We start from the raw sequence: 7,727 nt of genomic DNA on the forward strand, positions 1-7,727 counted from the left end.
AACATTTGGGTGACATCTTTCATTAAAAGAAATAATTTGGCTTCCTGTGTTATCCTATTTATTAGGTGTTCTGATGAGGGAACCTGAGGTTTAATTTCTATCATAATGTCAGGGGCGGGGGGAAGGGATCAAATTTTAGAGGCCACCTCAGCACTTGAGTAATTTTTTCCAATCCAGCAAGATCAGATAGCCTGATTTCCTTGCTCAGTGTTTCTGGGAGAAAAGGCAATTTTCAAGACTGAAATAGCAATTTCTTAGCCATCACTGAGGCTCTTAAAATCCATTTTTTAAAATCCCATAGACTTCCATGTGTAAATGAAAGAAGACTCCTGGAAATACACATTTTTCTATTTTGAAAGATAACTCACTCAAGCATAAAGTTAATACAATTTATTACACCAAAAGTAAAGTTGCATTAGAGTGAGCTCATAACAGATGAGTAAACACACTTCAGAAGAACAGGGTTGGCATGTCTGCTATCCTGAGTTTATCTCCTTCAGCTTCAATGCCTCCTTAAATATCTCATTCCTACATCAGCCCTGTTGACATAGGACAGGACTGTCTTCCTTAGAAAGGTTTTGAAATACCGTTAGACCCTTGAAAGTTCAGAGCTAACCCTTAGATGGGTAACCAGCCTTTGATTATTCTGAGGTAGACAAAATATTTCATCAGTACTTTGAAAGGAGATTGACAAAATCAAGTTTAAGGGCTCCTGAGCCAGGCTGCTCAGGTTCACACATTAGGTTTAATGAAAACTTACTAGCTGTATGACCTCAGGCAAGGTGGGTAATTTCTCTGAGTTTCAGCTGCTTCATATTAGAATGAAAATGATAATAATAGTGCTTAACTCATAGAATTGCTGTGAGGACAATTATATGCAAAGCACTTAACACAGTATCTAGCACACAGTATACATATGGCAAAGGTTGGACATTTACCACCACCACCACCACCATCATCATCACCACCACCACTACTACGTCAAATAGCAGGCCAACTTGCTACCCATCCTACCAACTCAGTTCATTCATTTCACAAAATCTTGTGTACCAGGCTTTGCTCTAAGAGCTTGTGGATAGTAAAATAAGAATATAGGCTTTGTTTCCTCTGCCACCTACCAGCAAGATACTTTATCTCCCCAAACCTGGATTCTCTTCAATAAAATGGGACAAATCAGGATCAGAACTAGGATAAGGTACATTAAAACACTTGCATAAACCTAAGACTGAGTGTCTCCTTAAATTTTGTACCCTAGGCATCTTGCTTGCCTCACCCTCATCCCAGCCTCTGGGAATAATAATAATACTCACTTTTCTTGTATGAATCATAGAGTTGAGGAAGCAGGGAAAGGGTAATTACATTTGCCTGGCATGAGAGTGGCATTTACGAAAGCTTGTCTAGGGAGGGTCTACAGACTGGGCCTTAAAAGATAAGATGAAATCTACTAAGCAGGCATTGGATTCTTCCCTGTGGGCATAGCAAACAGTGAGTGATGGGTTGTCCGTGGAAAAGACCTGTGGCATAGAAGGAAATGATGACAAGAGCTAACGACTGTTATTTGTTCAGTACCTACTATGTGTGCAGCATGACTGGGCATTTTGCAAATATTGTCTTTAACACTCACAGTAGTCTTAGAAGATTAGTATTACTTCTCCCCACTATACAGCATAACCTCAAAGAGCTCAGCCCAAGGGCAAAAACGTTACATAGTGTATTAGTTTTCTGTTGCTGCCATAACAAATTGCCCCAAATTAGCTTAAAACAACACAAATTATCTTAGAGTTCTAGAGGTCAGGAGTCTGACACAGATCTCACCCAGCTAAAATCAAGGAGTCAGTAGGGCAATGTTCCCTGCTGGAGGCTCTAGGGGTGAATCCATTTCCTTGTCTTTCAGCTTCCAGAAGCTGTCCATACTGTTGGCCTGTGGCCTCCTTCTTCTATCTTCAAAACCAGCTGGTCAAGTCCTTCTCACATGTTATCATTCTGGCCTCCTTCCGTAGTCATGCTTCCTTCTGACTCTGACTCTCTCTTCTACTTTTTAAGAACTCTTGTGATTATATCAGGCCCACCCAGATAACCCAGGATAGTCTCCTTATTTTAAGGTCAATTATCAACCTTCATTCCATCTGTAACCCTATTCCCCTTTGCCATGTAACCTGGCATAGTCAAAGTTTCTTGGGATGATAACATGGACATCTCTTGAGGGCAGGGATGGTAGAGGTACTTATTCTGCCTACCTCACAGGGTTTGTTAATGGCAGAGCTGTTAGATTAGGGTCAATTTGGATTTCATCCTGAGTTGATAGGGAGACATTAATGGCTTTTCAATACTGGAGTGGCCCAAATAGATCTGTACTTTACATAAATAATCCTTGACTCAGAATGTGGCAAGGAACTGGAGGAGAAGAAAAAATATTGGCATTAGAGAATTCAGTAAGAATTAATGATACGGCAATTACAGAAATGGAGAAAAAGGGAGTAGATGAAGGGTATTTCAGAGGCAGAATCCTCAGGGCCATGACCAGTTGGATATGGAAAGGGAAGGAGAGAAAGTATCCAAAGATGAATCCTAGATTTCCTAGCTTAGGCAATTGCAAGGATTGTGGTTTTTCTTTACATTTCTATTTACAATTGCTTTGCAAGACATTCATTTGTTTCAACCATCCATTTATTCGCCAAACATTTGTTCAGTGCCTATTATATGCCTATTATTGTAGCACTTGAGTTATATCAATGAACCCAAAACACAAAAATTCCTGCCTCTAAGACCTTACCTCCCAGCTAAGGGACAAATACATAAATGATAATCATAATTAATAGGCATAGAGTATATTAAAAGGCAGTGAGAGCTACTGGAAAAAAAAGAAAAGCAGGGTTAGAGGTAGCAGGAATGCCGAGGGTGGGAAGGTGGGGTGCAACTCCTACAGGATGGTCATAGTGAATCTCAATTAGAAAGTGACATCTGTGCAAAAACCTAAAGGAGGTGAAAGAATCATCCCCGGAGACATCTGGGGATGCACTCCCGGTAGAGGAAACAGCTAGTACAGAGGCCTGACCATGGGAGCAAGTAAGCAGTGTGGCCCAAGCAGAGTGAGCAACAGGACAAGCAAGAGGAGATGATTCTTCTCCTATCCAACAGGGAGAAACTGGGCTCTCACAAGAAGGGGAGAGTGAGGAGGAAAAAAGGAGCAGCATAAGCCCTGTGCCTGGTCACAGATGGGAAATGCTGCACTGTATCTATCTAAATTATCTCATATGATCCTTAAACAACCCTGTGAGGTAAATAGGGTGACTAGCCCCATTTCACAGGTGAGGAAAATGCTCAAGACAACACAGCTAGAAAGTGGCAGACTGGGATGCACTCTGAGAGAGTCCAGCTCCGGAGTCTGCTCATTCCCGGCTCCTCCCCACACCCTGGACTGCGCAAGGAGCTGAAGAGCACCAGAAAGAAGTCTTTTACTATCTAAAACCATCTCCTCATTAATCCCTAAAATCCCATCATTAACACCTCATTCCTGTCACAAGCACTGTCGGAGACTTAAATGGGTGATATGAAAAGCTCCTTACACCTTTTGGTGAATGTGTCTATCCATCTATTCAATAAGAGTTATCGATCACCTACTAGGTGTTAAGCTCTGGGCCAGGACTTTCCCCATGGTAGGAAGGACCTGGCAGCAGGAAAGCATTTGCCAAAGAAGAAAAGTGGGGCTGTAAGGACAAATTTCATTTATTTGAAGTTTTGCCTCTGGAGATGGCCACATTTATCACTTAGTAACCATTAAGTCACCACACAGTGTGATGATGCTCATCCTTTCTGCTGGATAACTCTCCCTCCACAGCTAATTGCCTTACATCTATAGTCTAGTTCTTGTCAGTTTTGTCACACTGTTATTACATACAGTAATGGTGTGTAAGATATTAGCCTGTCATTATATATAAATGTGTCTAAGGAAAACTCATTTCCAAGAATCATTTTTGAAAATGAATCCAGACAAGAGGTAAAAGCTTATTTTCTATCTCCAAGGACAACATAAAGTAACTCTGAAGCTTGTATGAGAATCAGTTAAGGTGGACTCCCTGCCCCTAGGAATACAAAGCCGCAAACACATTTTTGGGTGTTATGGAAAGCCCAGGAAAGAGTTAAGCTGGAAAGGAGAAGCAGCTTTCTTTTCTAACTGTGCCTTGCCTTGAGGGGATGAACAACCCAGTCCTTTCCCCACTTACCATTCCTCTATTTATTTTGTTATGGTTAATAACACGTGACCAGAAAATCATTTTTATCATTTTCCCTCCGGTGCCATTAAGTTTAATTTCCTTGTTTTAATAATACAGCACCAGTGACTTGCCTCATATAAGAACTTTTCTCTTCCAGTTATCTGTTAGAGTAATACTTTAATTTATTACAGAATGTACATTTCATATAACTTTTCAAAACCCCCAGCGTTGTGATATCCCTAAGGGTTGGTTGCTGTGTTCCTGGTGTCTTCCCAGCATTTGTTTCTGACAGCTTTCACCACTGAGACGAGTAAACACTGTGAAAGGCCAGATGTTGTACGTCTTATGTCCCTGAAACACTGCCTGCGTGTGGCAGGTGATCAGGAATGCACGATGCATGATGGACAAAATGCACACCTTCTCAAACCTCATGCCCTCTCATCTCTGACCAGGCACAAAACAGTCAAACCCTCTTTCCACATGAAGAGTTGGTCTATGAAATGGCATGGAAATGGGTTCTAATCACACCCAGAAAACGGATAATCTCAGGATATCTACAAACTTTAAATACAACAAGCATGTGTCAAATACCTATTGTCTTTAAGGGAGAGATGCTATTCTGGGTACTGAGGGCAAAATAAATGTACCCTACCCACTGTGTCTGCCCTGCAGGGGCTTATCGTCTGGTAGGAACCTAATGATGACCTGGAGAGAGAACTCAGAGTGACCTCAAGTCCTTTCCCCTCTGAAATTTTCTAGAATCCTCACTGGTGCCATTCATCTGGCACTTCCAGATAAAGATTCAACTTATGGGTTCTGGAACCAGATTGCCTGAGTTCAGGACCTGACTCAACCAAGTACAGGCTCAGTGACTTTGGGTGACTTACTTACCTTTTCTGCACCTCCATTTCCTCATTTGTAAAATAGGAATAAAAACAGGGCGAATCTCATGGAGCTGTTGTGATGATTCAATGAGTTCATATATGTAACATGCTTAGAACTATACCAGATACAGGCTAAGCATTCTATTAATATTAGCTATTATTTGGTTTATTATCACCACTTTGTTATAAATTATATTTTGTATGGCTATCTTGAGCTACTAGTTTTTATTATTGCATATTTAAATAGAAATAGTTTTATTGCTCTTTAGAATGATACATGATTATAAAAGATTTACATTATGTAGAGAAAGAAAATGTTTCTCTATAATCTTATCCCCAAAGATAAACATAATTCACAATTTGGCAAAACTCCTTCCACATAGCAATTCGTGTATTTAAGAATGTGTACGTATATTTTCAACACAACTTTATCAAAATATACACACTGTTCCATTAAGAGCCTACTCGTAAAACTCAATGTATTGAGATAATCTGTGTAAATATACTAAGATTTATTCCAAGATTTATATAACCATTATTGTATTAGCAGACATTAGACCACTTACTGGTGAACACTAGAGTGTTCACGAAGATTTGGGCTGTACTGTTCAAGCTGAAGCTCATGTTTTTTGAAGGAAATGTCACTGAGTTCCCAAAGAGCTGTGCAGATAGGAATTTCTGTGTATACTGACTGACTGATTGATTGACCATTTTAGGAGAACCGAACAAGCGGCAGAAGCAAGCTTTAAGTGCAGAAAGTTCTATTTCTAAATTTTTAAAAAATATTTTATTTATTTATTTGTCAGAGAGAGAGAGCACTCACAAGCAGGGGGAGCAGCAGGCAGAGGGAGAGGGAGAAGCAGGCTCCCCGCTGAGCAAGGACCCCGATGCGGGACTCAATCCCAGGACCCTGCGATCATGACCTAAGCCAAAGGCAGACGCTTAACCAACTGAGCCACCCAGGCATCCCTCTAAACTTTTTTTAAAAGTTCCAAAAAAGCATGACGTCACTATTTTTCAGGATTGTTATGAAGACAAAATAAGGTAATGCATACAAAGGGCCTGAACCCATAAAGATGCTCAATAGTTGCTGCCTATCGTTGTTATTAGGATGGCAATTAACAGGGGAAGAATCTAGACACCATCTGTCTTTGATAACTTAGTCACTGACCTAAGTCATGTCTCTGGCAACCACCTTAGGTTCTAGAATTCTATTCTTTAATGACTAGGTATTGTACTAAAAGATAAACTAGAGCATAGAAATAAAAGCATAAAATAACTACTCACCCTGATCCTTCCAGATGCTAAAAATTATCTACATGATGTTTTTTAATTAATAAAAAGGTTAAAAATAGTATCTATCAAACTTGCTTCCTCTGTCTAATGACCCGTACAAGGAGTGGCACTTTCGATTAGCATTTCATTACCTCATTCAGCTTGCCCATGATAGAGGAAGATTAGTTAGGAAAAGAGACATGGGAGAGGAGTAGGAGAGAGGATGATTATCGAACAAGGCTCAGGTTCTGCTTTTTGATATCGTAGTCTTTTTATTCAGGGTTCCTCAACTTTGGCATTACGGACATTTGGGGCCAGATAATTCTTTGTTGTGGGGGCTGTTCTGCGCATTATACTTAGCAGCATCACTGGCCTCTATGCACATATTGCCAACTGCATCTCCCCCTACCAGGTCTGACACCCCAAAATGCCTCCAGACATTGCTAATGTTGCCTGGGGGCAAAAGAGAACCATTGATAAATATATATGTACATATTTTTTATATAGCATGTTACACTTTGCAAATGCATTTAATATTTACAATTGTTGTGTGAAGATGCTGGGAAGATATTCTCCATTTTATAGATGGGGAACACATGATCCTATAATACCAAATGTTGTGAAATCTAAATTTTGAACCGCTGAGATGACATCATGAGTCAGACCAGAAAAAAATAGTCAATGTTTTTTGTTTGTTTCTTGTTTTAGCATATTTTAGTACAAAGTCAAAGCTTTTCCCCCTTACTTGAAGACCACAGAAGGGATGTTCAGGCAGCCAGCCTCAAAGAGGACCCCTGAGCAAAAGACAAGTATAAGATGCAGCCACATAATTCAGAGTTAATTTTGGGTTCAGTTCTTTAGCCGTAGAGATAATGGTTTGAAGAAAAATTTGCCTGCTCTTGCAAAGGTGGAAAATGGGGATGGCACGTGAATAAATGATTCTAATCGCTACAATGATATATCTTTAAGGGGTATGAGCATTCCATCTATAAAGAAAGTCTGCCCATTAATTAAAATTGTTATGGAAAGACTAGAGAGGATTAAAATAGATAAAAGCTGTAGCAACAACAGGCCTAGAAACCAAAGTCTTGGAAAATAAAGAAATTGCCTAAAGACAGGGACTCATAATCCACAGACATTAAAAGAAGGGAGGTTTCTAGCTGCCAGGAAGAGCTGAAATCCCAAGGAGACAGGGAACAAGAAGAAAAACTCTAGAAAATTCACCAAGGTCATCGGCTCTGAGTCTGAACCCCTAAATGGCACAAGCAGACATTTATTAATTCACACATGTCATTTCACTGGTTGTGTGGATATCAACGCAGCTGCTCATTTCTGCTTATATCTGCTGAGGCTC

Source organism: Eumetopias jubatus, unplaced genomic scaffold (assembly GCF_037043125.1).
Source record: "Eumetopias jubatus isolate StellerSeaLion01/CBP00866 unplaced genomic scaffold, mEumJub1_p1.0 scaffold_8, whole genome shotgun sequence".
Taxonomy (NCBI): domain Eukaryota; kingdom Metazoa; phylum Chordata; class Mammalia; order Carnivora; family Otariidae; genus Eumetopias; species Eumetopias jubatus.